This window comes from Helicoverpa armigera, chromosome 26 (assembly GCF_030705265.1).
Source record: "Helicoverpa armigera isolate CAAS_96S chromosome 26, ASM3070526v1, whole genome shotgun sequence".
Lineage (NCBI taxonomy): Eukaryota > Metazoa > Arthropoda > Insecta > Lepidoptera > Noctuidae > Helicoverpa > Helicoverpa armigera.
In genome coordinates this window covers 6,100,282-6,123,828 of record NC_087145.1, presented here as the reverse complement: position 1 = coordinate 6,123,828, position 23,547 = coordinate 6,100,282, and the positions used below count along the sequence as shown (strand labels likewise).

The window sequence follows — 23,547 nt, the reverse complement described above, 5'->3', positions numbered from 1 at the left end:
ATTTTGTTATTTGTAACTGAACTTTTCGGTTAAAAGTAACATAACTTTTTAGTTAGAGTGACTGCTCGATCAGTTTTTGCAATTTGCAGGCCAGTTCGATTGTAAGACGTATGTAGTTACAGAACTAATAATCATCAAAAGCATGAGTACAATCCTCCAAGTTCTAAAAGGTCTAGCAATGACTTTGACCTTGAAAAAATCTTTTTTGTTAGACCTTTTAGAACTTGGAGGATTGTACTCATGCTTTTGATGATTATTAGTTCTGTAACTACATACGTCTTACAATCGCGAACAATATTTTAATCAACATACAACCTAGCACTGGCCTGCAAATTGCAAAAAAACGTAAGAAAATTTGAATTTCGCGGGCTACCCTGTAGCATCAGCCTGAAGTGTTTTTTTTTTCTTGTAGATTTTCATTTACCTACCTATAAGAAGTTTTAGCAAGATATATCCTTCCCCAAATCTTACCTACTATGGTATTCATTTCGGTTACAAACTTGAGATAGAATAAGAAAAACAACTTTGTTTTTTACATTATATTTATTTATTAAGTATCAAATCAATTAATTTTAGTAGGAACTTATAATTAATTCAGACAAAGAGCTAGCACACTATACTAGCCAAACCTAGCTACATACACTAAAATAGTATTTAAAATTCGATCATTTCCATTTTTCATCAGGTAATGTCTGTACAACTGGCAAATCTTCCACTGTATACAGCATTATTTGGTTGTTTGAGTCCGGAGTAGTATTAGTACACTGAAATATAAAATAATAACCTGATCAAACTCTAACATGGTTTTATATGACGACCACTGTCCGAGACAGTGACAGGGACTGATGGCTGAACATGCCTTCCAAAGCACAGGATAACCTACTGGACAGACAACAACCCTGGATTTGGTTCGGCCTGCATTATCCTAATCAAACTGGGAACAACTTCACAAAATGACTTTCATGCTCTAAGTATTTTCCATGGGATTCAATTCCACAACCTCTGGATCAGGTGCCAAAGCCCCAAACCACTAGACCACAGAGACAGTAATGAAATTAAAAAGTAATCATTACTAACATACATACATGAATTATAACATATATACATGTTTTTATTAAATATTTTAATGTTAACTAGCAAATGTCACGCGATTTCACCCGTGTAGTTCCCGTTCCCGTACTATGGAGATAAACTATAGCCTATGTTACTCAGGGCTGATTTTTCAATCGCCAGATAACTTTTATCTGAGGAATATGTTTGACGTTTTGACAGGTTTTGTATGGAAAATATGTCAAACCGCCATATTTATTCCTCAGATAGAAGTTAACTGATGATTGAAAAATCAGCCCTCAGTGTAAATGTAGCTTTCTAATTATAAAAGGATTTTTGAAATTGGTGCAGTAGTTTTTGAGTTTATTCATTACAAACATACACACACACACACAGAAATACAAATCTTTTCGCTTTATAATATTAGTGTAGATTTAAATGACTAATTAAGTATTAATTATTGTTATTATTACTTACAGTGTTCTCAAAAGCATTTGACATTATATTGGTCAAAAGTTTGATTTGTGTCGTCAGCTTAGCTCGGTGTCCAATAGTTGGCACTAAGTCTTTCAGGTCAGCCTCTGACAACATTTGAAGAGTCTCCACATCAATGGATTCTTCTGAAATAATATGGATAAGTTTAGTCTTTTTATCTCCGCACTAAGTCAGTTAGTCAGCTTGTTTACTATTACCACGGGACTTTTCTTAATTAAAATAAGAGTTGGTTGGGAGAGGACAGGCCCTAGGTTGTGTAGGTGCGGGGGTCAGTGGTTCATCTTTGGGTGTGGTAGGTATGCAATTAATAATATCATACACTAGGAAAGCAAAAGAACTGCATAAATAGTCAAACAATAGCTCATAACAGTCCATTGCTGAACATATATGCGTTCTCCAATACTGCAGAGTACTGTCATAATCTCCATGTTTGGAAGAAAACGCTGCTACCCGTTTCCTGGCCTACGAAGGTACCTATTAGGCGGTAAACCTTGACATCAGTCGCCTTGTGTGTAGTACAAAACCCTGATGTGTAGTAGTATGGTGCTTGCTTTTCTACTTTTCGGCAAAGTAGCACTCCGCATCTAAGAATAATGCAAAAGTGCATCTAACGGGAAATGCCCTGTTTAAAATAGTGATTTAACGAATGAAACACTACCTATTGTCCTAATTATGTAAGAAATAGAAGTGAAAAACACTCACCCTAAAATGTTGGAATGTAAGCTTCCAATCCCCAAGATCGCAGATAGTCCGAGATCGTTTTCTCTGCCGCCTCGTCTACCGGCGGCGGCTCAATTCTTGAAATCTTCTTGACGTTGCTTGATGATATTTGATTCATGCATAAAATCGAAAACGCCGGCTTTTCCGCTCGCCATAGACGATGCACATTGCTCAACAGACACACATCCACTACCTAACCTACACTCGCCACGCAAGTACCTACTCGCAACGCAACACGAGAAGAACAGGTTTCTACATGTAACCAAAACGTTTTGTTATGCGCAGCATAACTTTATTCACCACCTATTATATTGCTGTATTATTGATAACCAAAAATATTCTAAAACCAACATAATCAATATTAGTTGATCTCAGCCAAATTTTTTGTTTATTTTTAGTAACTTTGCAAAACAAATCTCAACAATACTATTTAGCTGGTAACAGACTAATATAGCAGACTTGAAAAACAGCAACTATTCGTTAAAAAAATAGTTTTAGTTGGGTTAACTGTAAAGTCACAAGTGTGTAGAGTATAGCAAAACATATCATGTTGCAAAGTGCCGAAACCGAATTTTGTATTGGATAACATAAAATTTTGTAGCTTATAACCAACTCAAATAACAAAAATATTTTTGTAAAATGCAACAGAAGCAGTTGATCAATACGTAAATGAAATTCGTTTGTCTTTTATCAAAGTTTGATTATTTGTGAATTAACTCAACTAGTTTTGTAAAATACTTTTTTCAGTGTACCCCTTGGTTAGACTGGTGTCAGACTTACTGGCTTCTGACTACCCGTAACGACTGCCAAGGATGTTCAATGACAGCCGGGACCTACAGTTTAACGTGCCATCCGAAACACAGCCAATGGTGTCTAAGATATACTAAGATATATAAGATATACTTAGATATACTTAGACCAATGGTGTCTAAGATAGACTTGCGATGGAGCCACTAATCTAAAAAAAAGAAACTGAAATATATATACTTTAGTACTATAGGTGAAAAGTTTGTTTGCACTGAATGTAGGTCAAATAAAATAGTCCATTTATCAAGGAGGCTTACTGTTTAATTGAGTGCGCGGAGTAATTACCATGGGACGCGGGTAAAACTGCTAGTGGAAGCTAGAGTTTTTAAACAATTATACTTTACCTAAGCTAATCTTGTATTTTATTTTTAAACACTTATTCTTACCTAAGCTTATCTTAAATGATTGGGATTCCCCAAGTAATCAGACTGCTAATTACACGAACATGTGTTTTGTAGAAGATAAAGTGCTTATGTGAGTGGTATTTCATGTATTTACAAATATTATACAATGTATACTGAATTATAGATTATAAAATCGAACGAGCAACTTCCTGTAGCTGCGCCTGTGCTGTACCTATATTTTGTTTTATTGTTTATTTAATATTTAGGTAAGCCCTTAATCATACCGTCATGCCTTTAGTTCGCTCTCTCATATGAATTAAAATACCTACAAAATATTTATTCTGCTATTTAACTTACCTATAGTCAAAATTACTAAGACTTGATAAACCTATTTTTGAAGTCCCACTAAAATCAAGTAGTTAAACCATCATTACAGAACATACACAAACGGACAAAAGCCATAAGGTAGGTATTGAAAAATCCTTATACTGTGTACGTACATTACGTATACAAATTTTGTATGAAAGGTTAACCCATATAATATTTGTATGCACAAAATTTCCCGTAGGCAAATTCTATTGCGTAGCTGCATTTGACGTATTTATTGAAAACGCCTTCATATACGTGACAATCGACACACCTCATATGAAATTATTTCAGGTAAAACAAGGAAAAAGTACCTACACCCCTATTATTTTGAACTAGCTGATTTCTTGGAACTATTGGCCTTACTGGGATAAAATAAAGCCTACGTTACGCAAGAAGAGTGTAGCTTCCAAATGATGAAAGAATTTTTCAAATCGGTTTAGCAGTTTCGGAGCAAAAAAACTACCAAATAAATGTTTCCTCTACATCATTAATTAATTTTGCCATGCCTACTAAGGTAAAAACACAAATCTACTACAGGATAAAATCGATTGACATTGATCGTCTGAATATCCCATTACAAGGTCGTAACGGTTGTAACGTCATTAATGGGGCGTGGGGATGGGTTAATGCCTAAGTGGTGAAACCCATTTCCTTTTACGGTTCTTAGTGGGATACGTTACAGTGGTATGTGGTATTTTGCACGTCACATTTTTAGAAAACAATTAATTTCGTTCGGGGATTTCTGCAATATTTTTTTTGTATATTTTGGATAATAATTGAAGTAGGTAATTTATTTTGAGGTAATTGCGTATTAACTAAATTACTGTGTATTTTCGTGATGTATATTTTCCTTTAAAATTGAGGACAAGTGTACGATTTTGGCGCACTTACGCCATCATTTGGTTAATTACGTCTCATTTAATACGTGTTTGTAGGAATTTTAGGTGCCTATATTTTGCTGTCCTTTGGGTTTTTTTAGAGTGCAACAGACAGACAGGCGACGATGAGCAAGCGCGGATCCAGCCCTCAAAAAAGGTTGTGGTCACAGCTACTAGAAAATCGGAACTAGAAACGGCTACTAGAAAAGTACAAGACATGAAGACATGGAGCATGAACATGCTCATTAAAAATTATGCAAATCGTTTATGAACTTTTGAATTAAATTATTTCCTTTTTTCTGAGCATCAGGACTTTGGCATTAGGAATGAAAATAAACTTAGGAGGAAGTCGGACCCGATAAAAAAAATACGTCCGTTTCGATCCAAACCTATTTCAATCAATAACTTCAAGTAGTCAGTAAGCCAATATAGGGAGGGTTTAACGCATTTGGTGCACTTCTCAATTATTACCAGTGGCGGCATAGCATCGGGTGGCACCCGGGGCTGCTACCTATTGAGCACCCCAAAAAAAAAACGACAAAATAAAATTACGAACCAATGTAATAATGCTAAAAACGCGAGTAACGATATTTGACGTTTTTTTTTTAATAGGTATATCTAAACGTATATTATGTATGCTCGCTATCAGTTCCATCTCTAGCTTATGTATCGGGTGCAATCATTACTAAAGCACCCCTATGTATGGAAAGATTGTGAGTAGCTTTGTTTTTTGCGAGCGTAGCAAGCCAGAACATTTTTAGATTTCGTCGTAGTTACCAAGTTATAAAACCAAAAGCGAAGACGTGGCATAAAACCGTATAAAGTTACGCGAGCGGAGCGAGCGCGAAATTTTTGAGTTCTGTGCCACAAATATACCTATAGAAATTATAGAGGTAGAAAAAGTACTGTGAAATTAAGAAGGTGTGAGCGTAGCGATCGCAAAATTTTGGAGTCTTGGGACACGAAATCACCCAAACAAGTAAGAAAGTTTTTTGAGTTTTGGAACAAAACAGTACCAAAACAACTAAAAAATGTCAAATAGTGACTATTGTAAATAATAATAATTTTATTGTAATAGACAGCTACGTTGCTGGGAAGTTTGTTTTGTTCTTCACCGCTTCTTCTTAACCAGAAAGTGCTGAAAGAGGGCGTCATGGGGGTGCTATCCTTTTCTACTTTCAATTTTAACTTAAATTACTAATCTAACGTTTTCGACATTGGACTTAAACCACCGCAAAGTGAAGAAGCCGCGAACGTAGCGAGCGCGAATTTTTTTGAGTTTTGGGAAAGCTGTTAGAAAAAAATATGGTGACCTCGAATTTATTAGTAAACAGCAGTCATAAAATTAAATGCAATAAAAAAAGTATTATTTTGTTCCCTAGTGTTATCATCAGCCTATCGATTTCAAAAAACCGTAAAAGTGTGACGTCACAAGTCTAATAAGGTTGTGGGCATGCCCATCGTGCCCACAACGGTGGATCCGCCCTTGACGATGAGTGTAGAGACATTTTTCAGACTAATTTAGATAGACGGAGTTACTAAGGATGATGATGAAGATTTTATGGAATTGGTGCAAGTAGTTTCAGAGATTTGTTTGCTGCACCTAGTCATAAAAACAGAATTTATTTAGAGGTATGATGATACACATAGGTATGAAGTTAAATGTTGCGTGTTCTACAATTCAGAACAAAATCGCAGCAGAATTTTCCTAGTTACAGTTTCAAGGCAATTATTATCAACACATTAGGTAATATAAACTAATTAGTTACAACTTAATTACATAATACAAATAACATTGTTGTAACAATATTATGCAATCAAAACAAGTTAATAATAGGTCACAGTGATATGTTACATTCTAGATACCTAAATAGTTCAATCCAAATAGAATATATGCCATTGCAGTTCGAAGATCATAGCTGGTTGTTTACCTAGCCATTTTGTTGGAGTCGGCTTCCAGTCTATTCAGATGCAGCTGAGTATCAGTGTTAACGTGGAGCGACTGCCTATCTGACCTTCTCAACCCAGTTACCCGAGCAACCTGATGATACCCCTTAGGAACGACTGTCAAAGATGTTTAAATGATAGACGGGGCTCACCAATACATCGTGCCTTCCGAAACGCGGAAGAATTCTTCCATGTTTCGTCATGACGAGATAGTCACCCATCCAAGGACCGACCGGAATAGGCGCTGCTTAACCTTATGACCCATCGATCCACTCGGCTTTGACTTAGCCACTTTGCTTTTCGGACGATGTACCTAGTGTTTACTAGATTTATAGTATGGGATTATAGACTTTACTGTTTAAAAAATAAGGGTGTTTTAATAAGGGCTGGAGCAGAACTGCGCAATTGATTTACCTATTGCGACATTGGAGTGGCCTTATTTACTTATCAGATAGGTATGTGCGAAAAATTTGTGTTCAAACCGTATGATGTTGTTTTGACGGACGAAATGTATTAGTCATCAATTTCCGTTCCGACGTGTTTCCTAGAATTTTCTGGGATTTTGTAGATGGAATGTTTGAGTACTATTTTTTTTTATCGAGTTGTTTTCAATGGTATACGTATGCATTTTTGTTAGTGAGAGTAAAAGCTCTTATAATTAATTTATAGTATTTTATAAGAAAGGTTTAATTGTTTGTAAGTTTGTTTGATTTTCGATTCCATCGATTTCTTTACAAAAAAATTCTCGAAGCTTGACAAAAAGAACGAAGTACGCTTTCTATAAACACACATTTTTTTCCGAAAATAATTGTAGGTGTTAAATTAATCTACCAGTCCGGTGAAGATACTTTTAAGTAGCTTCGTGGGGGCCTGGCCGTATTGATAAAACAATAATAATGCCAATCAATGTTTTTACGTACATAATATAATTATATCGTCCCAGCGACCTTCAGGTACCTATTCAAAACAATATTATTTATTATGAATTACCTAATTATTCTTATCATATCCAGTGATATGACTTGATAGCCTTGGTGGTGAAAAGCAATTGTAAATATTAATTAATCTAGGATTTTTAGGTCACCGGTTTAGTCCCGAATTTTTCAAAATTTGCATTTTAATCTGATGGCCTAGGCTTTAATTGCGGTTGTAAATTTAATTGACTTTCGTGGTCATACTGGCAAGTTAATTCTGCTGTAATTTTTTAGGAGGGAAATTATCAAAGAACACATCTCGCTGTTGGTGCAGTGGGACGGAGTGGCAGACTATAACTTACCTGCTTCTGGAGCCCTTTCTGTACCAGGGCTGCGGTAACTCCTTCGAACAAACCAGCAGCCTTAACTCTGTTGCCTGACTGAATAGAAACAGTAGAAAATTACATCATGTACCTATCTTCGGGCGACCCTGTGAAGCTATATTAATTGTAAAATATGTACATATGTGACTGCAGTGGTTTTATTATTAACATATTGACATTGACATTGTGAACTTTTCTTATTCTATTGTTTTCCCTACAATTAATGCGAGTGCTTTTCCATAATGTCCTAGCTTAACCTAAATCCCATACATTGGTTAAGGATGTAATTTTCGTCGAAATAATAGGTGAGTCAGTGTAAAAGTAAGGCGTAGTAAGTTTTACGCGTCACACCACATTTTCAGTACTTACCTGTGGAAAGCTTTTGCGTCTTACTTATTGCGCAATTGATTGTAAAAATTATTTGCGTTTGTTACTTTTTAACCGACTTCCCAAAAAAGAGGTTCTCGATTCGGATGTTTTAAAGATTTCAATTGGTTTCAAGTTACCTTTTCTAATACATACATATGTATGTAAATGCAAAATTAACTCTCTTTATCTGTCGTGCTTTCACGTGAAAACTTTTGCATTGATTTAAAAGTGGTACAAAAATAATCCAGAACCTGAGAAAGGACACGGGCTACTTTTTAACCGGGAGTAGGAATTAGTGGTAGCTGGTATTCGTACCTACTACAACTCTTTTTTTAAAACATTTTAAGATTGGTCATTCTTCCGGAAAACTCTTTTGACTCATACTAAAAACATGTCGGAACTTGTACCAAAATAAATGATAGAAGGACACGTCCTTGTAATAATAATTGTGCAATAGACTACGTCATAATCTACTCGTATAACGCCATTTTGTTATCTTTTGTTTTTAAAGTTAATTCCGTATTACGTTATGTTATATCAGAATGCAGATTGGAAAAGGAAAAATACTTATACTGGGTTTGACTAACTTTTGTGTAATTATTCAACCAATTTCAACGCAATTTGGTACATACATATATAGTCTAGATAGAGCCTGAGAAATTATATAGGATTGATGATAAATTATATCCTTTTTAATAATAAATCTTATACCTATATTCAAGTATTTTTTGAGGAAATGTGAAAGGATCAATTTATATCATAAATTACTGTTTCACCTGGTCAAAGATAGACGTCATAAGTATCCTCTATGACCTTTGTACATGACGTTAAATCATTAGTGAATATATTTGTACCTATTTTCACGTGAGCTTAACGTTAGAATCTCGTGATTAAACTAAAATGGAATCGTATAATTAAAGGTATTAATTAAGTGACCGGCTCACTAATTTTAAAGTGGGCGGTAGTCAAACGGCTGGACCTATTTTGATTTAATTTGGTATACTGATAGAATATAAAATAATACCTATCTGTATCTTCATCATCAGCCTATCGCAGTCCACTGCTGGACATAGGCCTCTCCAAGTGCACGCCACTGAGATCGATTTTCGGCTACTCGCATCCAGCTCCTGCCAGCCGTCTTGCGCAAGTCATCACTCCACCGTGCCTGAGGACGTCCTACACTACGCTTGCCGAGGCGTGGTCTCCACTCTAGAACTCGTTTACCCCAACGGTTATCGGTTCTTCGGCTAATATGGCCAGCCCACTGCCACTTCAGCTTGCTGATTCGGTGGGCTATGTCGATGACCTTGGTTCTCTGACGGATTACCTCATTTCTGATGCGATCCCTCAGAGAAATGCCAAGCATAGCCCTTTCCATAGCCCGCTGAGCGACTTTAAACTTGTGGACCAGCCGTACCGTCAGTGTCCACGTTTCGGCTCCGTAAGTCAAGACCCTATCTGTATCTATAAAAGTGATTTTCTGACATGAATTGTGATATATTTTTTCCCACGAATTAAGAACAAAATGGTCATTATTAAAATATTTTACTAATGACACTTTCAAGATCATTAAAGCTTCGCAAAATAAAAAGAAAAACATCAGTAACAGTTTTCTCAAAATTGCGAATCACTGTAAAAATATTTAGGTGAATAGTTTTTTTCGCATATTACTCAACGGGTTCGCTCTTGGCACACTTTTGCGGCATTCCCAGTAATTTCACGGTACTTTGGGAAATTCTAGTTTTTATGTTTGTCATATCTTGCTTTTTTACAGATCAAGCAAATTTCGATGATGCAAAAAGTACTTATAGGGTACGGATCGAGATTTAGAAGAACTGCACTTTAGAACCATTATAAAAACAGATTCCATAGTTCATATTATAATGTGTTTATACTAATTCTTATACGGCTCAAAGTCCAGTCAAATGACCTATGCCTCGCTAGTGATTTTGGGAGTCATTTTATCGATAAAAACTGCTTATATTATTTAAAATAAAACTAGCTTGCAGTATGACGTAGTTCAAAGCTTTGTTATCGGTGTGCATAAAACCGGAAAAAATTGGGCCCTGATTATTTTTTTGATTTTTAAAATGGTTATTATTTAAGTGTTATGAAGGGTAGATCAGAACGTTAACTGCAGATGGGTTACCTCGACTCTGGTATACAAAGGGCTCCAGAAGGAACAAAGGCGGGTAAAAGTCTGAACTCACGTTGCACCCACAGAAGGAGTTGCTATTTTAAGATTTCCTTGGATGGTGACGTCATTTCTGATAAACAAAATCTGTTAACTCAGTTAGCTGACTTTTTTATGTACCTACGCTGATTGCGTTCTTGTTACGTACCAGTGAACTTCCATAATTAATTTATCGTACAATTTCATCTATACATGTTACAAGAGTATACCAAATAAATAATTTGGCAAGACCACAGCATTTACATAAATAACAAGATAACATTGTAATGCATCAACACGATATCGAACTTTGGACCTTCTTAGAATTGTACTTTGACCGACTCGTCACAACTAATGGGTATTGCATAATATTTCGATGATATTACGTATCATGCTTACTTAGCGATTTATATTGATTATATTGATAAGGGTTTTGTGATTCATAAGTATTGTTTGTTTATCCGGTTTACTATTTACTAATAATACATAAACCTGTGATTCGTGTCTTCTTGGGAATTCTTCTTCCTCTTATCGTGTGACCAGTCCTAGTAAGGGACTGCGAGTTACCGCGGCCCTGGTACACAAAGGGCTTAAGGAACATGATAGGTTTTAGTTAGTAAACGATGACACTCCCTCACGCTGCTAACCCATAGCGGGAAGGCTTTCTTTTTTAATGACCTCAAAAATCATCAAATGACCCCTTCCGCTGTGGGTTAGAAGCGGTGAGGGAGTGTCAGACTCTTACTGACTAAAAACCGTCGTGTTCCGTCGTAGGCTTTTTATGTACCAGGGCCGCGGTAACACTTTTGAAAAATCCCGCAGCCCCGGCAGACCTTGGCCCTGCTGGGCCCCCCTCTAGCGGGAGGGGTCATTTGATGATTTCCTCCTTTATCCGTAGCGGATAAACGGCAAAAACCGTTCTAAACACAAATTAATTAATCATTTCGGTTTATTACATACTCACAATTGTTATCAACTACCGCAATTGTCCGGTAAATCCAAAATACCTATAAGGCGTCATTGCTTACGTCATTAAACTAGTTCTATTTAACTATGATAAAGGCAGGATATTTTATTCGTAGGATGAAGGTTAATTAATTCCAGTGAAAATGAGTCAGGTTTTTACTCCCGAGCTTTATCGGAAAAATATTTTTTCAATGTGATGCTGACTTTATCATGATTTTTTACTGTCTCACCTTGGATTTTCTCTCTCTTACTTACATAAGTACTCGCCTATCTGACGTAATCTTACAAGTTACATTCTTACAGCATTATATGAACAAAATTAAAGACTTATTTAAATTGATTAAAATTAACGGAAGTCTAAATTAATCTACATATATAAACATAATAAGGAGGTAGAGTTTGCGAATTACTTATGAGTTTGTAACCAACCTGTGATGTAGGGCCAACCTGTGGATTTTGAACTTTATACTCTACTAATATCATATAGAGGAAATATTTTTTGTTTGTTACCCTAAAGGCTCCGAAACTACTGAATCCATTTGAAACATTCTTTCACTGTTGGAAAGTTATACTCTTCCCAAGTAACATTTTTATCCCGGTACGGACAGTAGTTCTCACCGGGGTCTCTCAAATAGACAAAAAAACTCACACTTATAACAATTGTATGTAAGTACATATATAATAATTATATACTTGCATATTTTACTATTAAAATCCGTCTAAAATATATCTAATAGAAAAAATATAATCGTATTAGTAAGTTCATGACGCTCAATTGGTCATGACTGACCGTTTGTCATTGAGTCGGCACGCCAGCCTGGTTTTTTGCCTGACATTAATATACCTAGTTTTTTGCCTAGGAGCCAAGCGCCAGATTAAAGTGGGTGGTTCCGGGTTCGATTATACGTCAGAGCATGGGAAAAATGTTGATTTAACTTGTATGGTTCGTGGGTAGCAGTAACGAGTTTTGAATGAGGTATCCCGAGTTCGGTGTTTTTTTTTGGAAATATTTTTTTTCCTACAAAAGTAATCAACCCTATCTATTACAACTAGTGTGATAATTCTAGTATGGGAAATAAATGAGAGTAAAGTGTATCGTTGATATGTTCTGAGGATGAAGTAAGAAAGTTCCTGGGACACGATAGGAAATTTGGAACTGTGCATAAAGCGGTTCAATCATCAAAACTGACAACTAATGGTGCCTTTATTTATTTATTTCCTAAAACAACGTGACCCAGAAATTCCATCTTATAAGTTACAAGAAGTTACCACAATCACGTCATGACGTGGACCTTACATTTTCATAGCGAATGATTTCAGCAATTGCCCAATAATTACCAGTAGGATTACCAGTAGAATTACGTGGAAATATATGAGCAATACATTACAGACAATCTTGATACTTTGCCAACTGCGAACTCTGATTCCACTGGTCGGAGAAATGGCTCATTTATGAAAATGGTACATGTTTTACCAATATTTCTGTGAAGTAAGTCCTAATTAGTAGTATAAACTAACTGTGTCACGTTACTTTGCCTGCATATTTAAGCTTCATGTGATTAATAATTTATTAAAAAAGGTAATAATTGTCTCCAGCATCATTATTTATTACAATTACTTATACAATATTCATCTAATTTGTTCAGAGGTTTGCATTGTGAAAGTGTTAAAAATAATCACTAGTATTTTTTCCTGCATCTCACAACATTCAGACTCGGAACAATTTTAGTTTTCTTGTACGGAATTCGAACCCGCAAACTAACGATATGACCAACCACCACGTCAATTTTGTTTTTTTTTTTCTATTCTTTTGCATGAATACCTAATAATAAATAAATAAAATAAAATAAAAATCTTTTTTATTCAGACGCCAAGGCCCATAATAAATACATAATTAATTTACGGTTATTTTGAATTTTTAATTGGTATTTATTGTATTTATTAATATTTTTTTTTCATTCTGTTACCTATTAATTATACGCCTGTTATTCATAAATTGGCATTGCTTTGTCAATATTTGGCACTTGGTTCTATTTTTCAGGGAAAATAGGGCTGCGTAATGCAATGTGCGTATGTTATTTGTTACCTCTTGCATTCGGGGTTCTCCAAATACTAATAGGTCAGTCTTACTGTCTGTCTAATTCCAATGTTAGGAAGGAAGAAGTTCACAATTCATCAGAATCTTCATGTTAAAAAATAACATGTTCTTGTTTAATAGGGTACACTTCTAAGTTTTGGTTAAATAATTATCAAATCGAGGGCAACTTTCGACAGTTGTAGGCAAAAAGGGTAAAAACGTAATAAAACACTGACGTTAATTTTGGAAAACGAAGGTAAAGTTACATAATGCATTTTTACTTGAACGAGTTGTCTTTTGCTTTTTTTTATTATTACCAACATTTTTGTTACTCTAGGCAGATTAAAAACCGGTGTTACTATGGTAACGTACAGCCTGAACTACAGATTGTTTATGAGAATTCCCAAGTGGGAAATCCCTATGACAATTATTAAGGCTCGAGCAGACCGGATGCGTATGCGTAACCATCCGGTCTGCTCGAGCCTTTATTCGTCTGCCCCGAATATCAAATAGTAGGTACGTAAGCACTTCCCTAGCGGAAACAATGATATAACCGACATCCGTAAAAAAATATTTCATAAAAAAAATGCCTACAATTTTTCAGTGATGGGAAATCACTAAATGATGACTCGACTTTATATTCGGATCTTGAGTGTAAGAGTTATCGACCAATACCTACTTATCTGCATTCCTTCAAAAGGCATAGTGACAAAAATTATAGACTTTTAAATTAGCAAACATTGTTTCACCTAACAGTACCTATCTAAATTTCTATAATTTTGTCCAACTATACTCCCGAACTTTGGTACTTTCCCTGGTTTGGTCGCACAACAAAAATACATTATCCATTTTTTTTCGGCTAAACAAAATAACTTGAGATGGACTTATTAGAATCACTCATTTTTATCTATATCATCATGACTATAACTTTTCCCATTCCATTCCTTTCAAACCATCTCGTAGCCACATGAGATTATTTCCGGCCCAAATAACGAGTCATAAAGTATTAGCATTTTGATAATAATGTTTGGGTAAACCCCGTGTTATGGGAGCGAGTGCCAATGACAATATCATCAGATATTTCCTAGGATCGCTAATCATTTCCTGAATGAGATGAGATAATTTTCTAAATATAGTTACGTATTACATACGTTTCAATATCAATGTTGAGTGAACGCCAGATACTCGTAGTTTATATTTCTATCTATACTAATATTATAAAGCTAAACATTTTGTTTGTTTGCTTGATCATTTTTTTAACAACAGGGGGCTATATTTTTTCGGCTAGAGTAAGTAAGGTATTTCAGAAAAATTCTTTCACTGTTGGGAAGCTAAATTATTCCCAGTGAATATAGAAAATATTTTATCCGTGTAACCGCGCAAAAACGGCGAGTTATGAAATAAAGAACGAATTAAATCGTAAAAACTTGCATATTAAAGTCGGTTCATAATCTCACGTGGTACACAACACGTGAAATTGTATGCACATGGAAATGCAAGAATGATAAACAAAACTATGTTGTTGCTGATGTAATAGATATAATTTATTATTTAATGCATAAGTATGTAAATTGAGATTTTATTGCTGCTATACAAATAAATGTAATATTTACATTACATATACAAGATAATTACCTTCATAGGTCAATAAAAAAGGGAAACTAAAAGTATGTATAAAAAAACTCGGGAATAATGTTCAAAAGGCTGGGCGCATGCAGATTCTTTGTCTAAAGAATAGGCGAGCCCTTTGGTTATGTAGAGACTCCACTAAAGGGTTGCCAATATCACAAAAGAGATTTTGGGGACCTGGACCCTATGGTCCTAATGTTTTTAATATTGACATTAATTGTAGTAATAAGTTGATAATAATTTCTTGTTTAAGTAATGCTTTCAGATTGAAGGAGGCCTTTGTCCAGCAGACGCTTTTGGGCTGTGAACATATCATTTGCCAAGCTTACCCAATCAACCAAAAAAAATTAAAAATCTGATATAATTAATTATTCTCGCATTGGTGAAAGGAACTAAGGATAAAGATAAAGTAATAGTTTGTAGAACTGTTTTTCCTCAATCATATCAGAAAGATAAGGGCTGTTTACATCGTGCATTTTATAAGTTTTCTAAACAGGGAAAGTACAATTTTATTTAGGTACATATTTCATTGTAATCGTAAGTAGTGGAATTATATCAGTTTGTAATCTAAAAACATCCTGTTGTTTATGTTAAATAAGTTTTATTTGGTTCGTAATTTTTCAATTAAAGTTTTTGTAAACATTTTTTTTTAGTTAGAAACAGAATATCGGTAAATAACAGAATATATGTATTTTTAATTCTTCTCTTCTAAGATAGAAGCAATTTCAAGCTTGTTTTGACAATATTTTTTTAATAGGCTCACTAATGAGATGTTTTTATTATTATTTTTAGACGAGTTTTTTTTATTGTTAATTTACCAATGACTGAGTGGTTGAAAATAGTTTTATAACTTAAATTAGTGGATCATAAAAAACAAGAGGTTTTTATTGGTCAGATTTTAATTTCTACCAATTTTGCAAACTTATCACGTTATTAGAACAATAAAAAAAATCACACACCCCCTCATTCTAATCACCGCTAGTAAACCGTCGCGTGCGCCGGCCACGTGCGCAGGCGCAGCACGTGACCGTTACGCAACGGACAAGGTCGCGTTACGTAATAAGTCTATGGACTAGACTATTATCTAGCTATCTAGGTATAACCAGTGAATAGACTGGAGTATCACGTTTTGTTATTTAAATTGTCAAGTGCTATTTTGTGCATAGCAAAAATACCAAATTGATGGAAGTTTTTAACCGATTTTGAAAAAAAGAGGTTCTCTGTTTAATCTATAACTCTACTATAGTACATTTTTGGGTATTGGGCACCCTCAAAAGGTTCATAAATGGCTTGCCATGGACACTGGGTTAGGGAGGTCAGATAGTGCAGTCGCTACATGTAAAGAAATCGAACTTACCTGCATTCACTTAGACTGGAAGCCGACCCCGACGTAGCTGGGATAATGCTAGACAAATGATGAGGCTATTGCTAGTCCAGTTATTTTGATCGGTCAAGTCATACATATCTTGTTGTCTCACAAGCTCCTATGTATCTCTTTCTCTCTCCCATAAAATATGTCATACTTTTTGCTGGGTATTACCTACCTACCTAAAAAATATGTCACTGTATATGTACATTATGTACCCATGATAGTCGTCACGTATACATGCCCACAAAGTTGATAGGGATAGGAAATATTTGCCAAATTGCAGCATCATTAATTGTACCTATGTGTTTTATCATAATACATTATACTATTTCCTCTTTCCATTGTTTTACTTATATGGTTATGTTTTAATTTAATTTATAACTAGTTGCCTGTTACTGTTAGGTTTGAAATTTTAACAAGTGCCGCACAAAAGATGCTTCATCTATTAGAAAGAATTTAATGACGTTTGGTTACTCAATGATGACTGCAGTTAGAAGAGTATGGAAGGAGAAAACACGCTGCGCCTATCCCAAAAACGAAATAATCAACTATATTTTAATCTATCATGAAATACATTCAAAATATGTACATGATTTAATTTAAAAATTTACTCGAGACAGAATAATGACTCCGGGTGAGATAGCTAGTAGTGAAAAATTATACATATTTGTATAGATATATCTAGGATTTTCTATATACCTATGAGTATGGAAAACCATATCAGTTTCTCAATAGGAACTACGTCAGAAGTAATTTGAACTAAGGATCACTCGGCCATTGCGCAACAATATGCTAATTGTTAATTATATCGTCGCAAGTAATTTGCTAGTTCTTATAAATTCTATGATTTAATCGTATAATTTATATATCTTGGCGTTGCGGTTTATATCCTGAATGGAATTCTACTGATAGGATCATATCTAATACATATAATAATAAGCTAGAAGTCGGCTAGTGCATTTTTAGAAATGACTTGATTTGGTTAATTTATTTGAGTTTTAGAAATCAAAAAACAGCATTTTTTGAGCTATAGACCTACATGGACCAGTATGGTGTTTTTTCTGCAGTGTCTCTCTTTGATCAAAGAAAAGAGTGTGTGAATGTACAGGAATATAATAAATACAGTCAATCAATATGATAAGTAAGTATATTTTCAAAGGAAGACCCAAAACTACATAGAATCATAAATACCGCACCCCCTTTTACGACTAAATCTAAATTAAGTACAAGCGAACATGGAAAAAAAAAATCTTACAAGTACACGTTATATAAAATAAAATGCCCCACGTAACTAGTTAGGTCAGAATGCCACATTAAATCAGAATTCAGAAGGCTCAGTTCTGGCGGTATAAAGACATAACAAATATTATTACTTCATATTTTTATACGTAATCTTATGCACCGATTTTTGACAATGACGTAGGTTCAATTACTATGTAATATAGGCAAGCCCTTTAAGATATTTCGGTGTTTTAATGTAAGGGTTGCATGATACATTTTGTTTGAAAAGGGGTGGGTTAAACTTCGGGATGTTATCTTTTAGTGAATTTTTGTGGATTTGTTATGTGGTGGACGGGAAACGAAGGTTTTATTAGGTAAGTGTTTCTGTTGGTATGTGAATTTTATTCTTGACTTTCGTTTATTATATTCAGAATGGAATGACTTGAGCTAGAAGTTGTAGATATGTTTTAGATTTGGGGTAAACTATTCAATGGGATTGCATTGTATCAAGTCAGAATTTTGTAAGTAATTTTATTTAACAGGGTGGCTTCTTTCAAAAAGGATACGTTAGGATATTGTTTTGTAAAGTTAAAGAAGACACTAGATATAATTGGTTTCAAATTGTTTGAAGTTAAAATTAACAGAGATTATTAATTACACAGTTAAACTAAAGATACGATCGTGAGAATGTAGTCACGTTGTTGTAACATTTGTAGTTAAAGTTGAACATTAACTTTTTTACTTTTGAAAATTGCATTTTTGAAGACGATATTATCAACTAACATTTGATGTTTCAGCTTTCAAGTTCCAAATTTGATGAACCTCACAGGACGATCGGAAAGACTTCAGTCACAAAATATGAATAAGTAATATCGTGTATTCTTTCCTGAAACTCATATTAGACACCCACAAGGGTCCAAAACAGCAATAAAATCCTAGAAACAAAGAGTAAAACTAATCTATTTGCATACTTTATACCAACTAACTCTCTTTCACTTCTACTGTTCACGAGATTCTACAAAGTTAAAGGGAAAATTTTGAAGAACCGAACACAAGGACCAAACTTGGCTTCCCGTCTTTTCATGGCTCATTATTTTTACATGGAAAATTTCCTAACTTTTGTCCCATAGGCCATACAACCAACGTTTATGTAAGTATTCACGGATTTTTTAATTCCACGTGACGTCAAGTCACATGCCCATAAAGTTTTGGAGAGAAACCCCAAAGTTTCTTGTAGAACAAAAAATTCAAATAGAATTGTCGTGAAGAAGTTTCAATAGCTTTACGTGGGTTCCTTTAGCGAAAATGCTAATTTGGTCTTTTTGATTGAAATTTGTTTGTTTTACAGTTTCTTATATAAGGGGGGAGCGAATGGGTTTCTTTTAAGGAAAGTCGCTTTTATCAATAACCGTTTGCCAATGGAATTTTTATGTTTTTGGCTGCAGTATATTCTTATGATCAAATCGTAAAGTCAAGAAATATAAAGTAATTTATTCAAAGTTTTCTGAAAATCAGCCCTTTTTGAAGATTTTACTAAACCAACCTCCAAAAATGTGTTTTTGCTGTGAACAAGAAATGGTGGAACTCCCAAGCAACATAATTCTGTCTGTTAAGTTGCGGTGGACATTCTTTCAGCTCCATATACTATCTCACTAACAGAAGACCAAAATTTTCCATAAATATTCAAAATTCTCCCACACTATTAAGAACAGCAAACACATCGTGACTTTTAAAACCGTTGATAACATAAGTAGGTGAGATATCTATAACATTATCTATTAGATTAACCTAGAATTAGGTACATCATTCTAGATAAATCCAGTTCTAGATACGGCTGTATGGCATCCGTTACAACATTTCCAGTAACTTTAGGTTTGTGTAACACTTTATCTTTTGGACACATCTTTTGTGTGACAATTACGTTTTAAATTTTGATTATGTAGAGACTGTTATGTGTTAATTAGCTTGTAGATTTGTGCGTATAATAATTAAAATAAATATTTAATTTAATCACCTTAAGTTTGCAGAAATATATCTACTTATTGTTTAGTCTTTCGCGGTACTTTGCTCTACTAAGAGCTTTTGAAAGTCGAAAGACCAGCAAAAATACGATCGATTAATAAAAGGACTAGTTTTTTTCAACTGAATGAAATAATCATATTACATAATATTTTCACAGATTTACTAAGCCGTGTACTACTACAGGTACTTCAATAACTTAACTTAATACGATAACATTATTCTATTATATTTGCGATTTCCACTATACAGGGGACTCCCAGGTTATGAATGAAGGTAAAATATTCCCAACATGATAAAGAATTTGAATGACCTACTTGATACTTGATACGCACTTAGATATGCAAACAGATAACTGGATAGTAAGATTAGAAAAGCTTATCTATTTACGTGCCTATCATAAAAAAGGTAGAATTACGTCAACGTCATGTCTAAAATTAGCGTAGACTAGTTTATGTGGTTTGGCTAGTGTTAAATGTTCTTATACTCTAGAGGTACCTCATCATCATACTACCTCCATTATCCCATTATTTTTTCCGGTGCCTTCTTTCATGCTGCTCTATCTGAAGTCATCAATAGCCTCGTTGGTCTGGTGTTCGGTTCCCGAGTTGGGTAAATTCGCTTTGAAGATTTTCTGTAACTTCTCTAACTCCGTGTAACATAACAACATGCTTTCCTGTCGTATGATCTTTAACATAGTCTGGGTGGAATACCTAAGTAATTCTTTAGCAACTGCAAGTACCTAACATAAATTGACAAGAATAAGTGGAGTGTTTAAATTTAAACTACTACTACATACCTATCTTGAATATAGGTCATCACAACCTTTAGGTAACTTTAAACCTTCTGGAAAACCCAAGTTATAAATACAATAAGAGAACAATTAAAACCGCAAACATTTGGAAAAACTAATGAGAATTGTAAATGAGTAAGTTTATTATGACGTTCATGTACCTCTACCACCCCATATTTAGTAATATAGATCTTAAAACGTACCGTAATACATAAAAGCGTCATTAGGTACTATTTTACACAATTTATTGAAATTGTTTAGTTATTTATAGAGTTATAGATGTAATGTATCGTACAATTCTTGTGGTTTTTCGACGAAACGTCATGATTTTGTTGTGATCGTATGACATTGGCGTCATTACTTGAACAAGAGTTATTTTTAAACTTTGAACATCTTTTTTTAAGTTTGATGATAATGATGAGCACTTCTGGTATGTTCTTTGGCGTAAAAAAGGACCAAAGTCTTAATGTTACGTATAACAACTGGCAGTACAAGTAGTTATATAGTTGTTTAAAATTTTTGTCCTCATACATAATATAAAGGTGATTGATATAATTGTGCATTGGAGAGCACGTAAATAAAGCACGGTGGTGATCTTCGGTGGTGTCGTACCTATTGCCGTCCCATCATGTTATGAGAGTGAGGGAATAGTGAGTGCACCTGTGTCTCCGCAAATGCTCGTGCATTGTTACCTATATGTTATGGGCAGTTGGCTGATCTCCTTATATGAGAACAGCCGTGGCCGATTATCGGCTAAGAGAATATGGTCATCATTATTAGTCTGAAGAAAAAATTCAGTCGTCCCTAAGTTACGCGCCAACGAAGTTATGTACATTGCAAATGTGTGGTTCCCGGCGAAATAAAACACCTTACGAAATATTTATTATATAGCGCACCGTTTTCCTATTTCATAACAGCGACTTAGTTACATAACAAACAAAATCCAACTACCAGAAATAATAAAAATTCCCCATATTTTACCTTAAACAAATTCAAGTATACATTGCGTTGTTTCAACTGCCATTTGTAACAGTTCACGGTAAAAACCGTCAATGTATACTAAAAAAGTGCTTTTGTTTAAAATGTACGGAAAACTAAAACGTGTAAGTAATATTTTAAATTACATAATATAATACTGAATAGGTTTTCTATCACGTGTTAGGTAGGCCACGTGATGAAAATCACGTTGTACTGATCATATTGTTGTGTTTGTCACAATGTACACAATTGAGCCCATTTAGTTGTTTTAACATTGTTTTGTATAGAAAAGTCTTGTTCTCTCGTGTTTGGTAATAATGGAGGTATTAATTAAGTTTTCGAGCACGTGAGTGTGAAGTTAAGGCACGCGTTATTCGTATATATCTGGCTAAAACGTGTTCCTTAATGGACTTAAGCGTGTGAATGTAGAAAAATAACAAAGAATTTTGAAAACTATTTTTTTGTTCTAGCATTAAAATATTAAAAAAAAGTTTTCGTTGGGTGTAAAAATATTTCATCATTTCTTTTATTACTTTATTAAACAAGATTTAAGCTATCTAATATTAAAGAAAATGTATTTTTTTAAGTTCTTTTTATCAATCCCTATCCAACAACATTGGCTCATTGTAATTATGTTTAATAATGTTAACCCACGAAAACAATATTTGACTATGTAAATACATAAGCTACTTAGCATATATAATAATTCTAAATACATAAGTGAAAACGTTTTAATCATCAAGTTGTCCAAATATACCGTTGAGTTAAATAAGTCCTATTTATAAGTTAAATGTCAAACGGATAAGAGTTTATATTTAGTTCTACTTATGTAACGAAGTACTCATCTTGTAGTTAATGTGGAAGGTTAAAAGGGCCTTTATATAAGAACGAATGATTATATAGTGCTTCGGAGTGAAGGACCAAAATTATCGCTTTCAAAACATCAAAACCAGGTTTTTTAGTACTGATAAAAGGATAACTTTGGAAAACTATGCTCACAGAATAAAGACATTTTAGATAACTGATGAAAATATTTAGAGGAAAAAACCTATTGCGCAGACTTGATCTATAAATTCAGTTTCGTATATCAACAGAATCACCATATTTTGGCAAAAACCTGTTCCAAAATATGTACCTATTATATAAGCGAAACCGAATAATAATATGAGTACAAGGTTATGTTTTTATGTTATAAATTATGTATTCATGCAAGTCACGTTTTCACGGTTTCATGAGACTTGTAAACAATCGTTGCAATGTATAAAAAAGTTGTAAAAAAAGTATGTTTTGACACGTGAACGGATTAGATGTGAGACAATGTTTTATAACCTTACTCTACGACATTTTATAAGAGCGTGGAAGTTATAAAAGTACATAACAAAAAACTAGAAAAAAGCAGGAACATATGTAGGTACCTAATATAGTTACTTGTTGAGTGAAAATATATTAGCCCCGGTCGCGGCTTGAGCTAGGAACTTTGCGTACATTTTTATTTCTTCCTTTCTATGTTTCACACTTAAACTCAGATGTTTAGCATAATTTCATACCATGAAAAGCAGTCTTCTAAACATAAACAGCCTTACTTATAAAAATCAACAAATCATCTTCTAAGCATTGTTTTAACTAATTACTACTTAAAGCCTTAAGTAGTGATTAAATTATTTTGACCTATAAACGTTGCTTAAGCATGTCTTAATTAATGAACAGATAATGACATGAAAACATACTAATTTCTCAACACTACCGGAATGTTGGTAGCTTAAAAAAATATTTGTCATCAAAACGTTGTGTAATGGCAACAATGGCATCCGTAAAATATAAAATTAAAAAGTTGAGCTGTCAATAAACCGGAAATGAAAAATCAGCTGGTAAGAATCCAGCCATTTTGCTAATTAGCGGGTTAAACAAGGGTGTGAGGCTACTTAATTTGACAGCTCATTTAAGACATTGCTAAGAAAATGATTTAGGTAAGCCACGTTTATAAGAAAGATTTTTTCTTAAACACCCCTTAAGTATAACTTATTATTTAATTAACGTTTATAAGTA

The 23,547-nt window shown here is 34.1% G+C and overlaps 1 long non-coding RNA gene across 1 annotated transcript; it reads right to left on the bottom strand.

Annotated features, from left to right (window-relative positions):
- Positions 1 to 435: 435 nt before the first annotated feature.
- LOC135118847 (uncharacterized) lies at positions 436 to 3,011 on the bottom strand. Its single transcript, XR_010277822.1, has 3 exons — positions 2,248 to 3,011; positions 1,528 to 1,670; positions 436 to 764 (listed from the first exon to the last, which is right to left on the bottom strand). It is a non-coding gene; the product is annotated as an uncharacterized LOC135118847 (long non-coding RNA).
- Positions 3,012 to 23,547: the final 20,536 nt, after the last annotated feature.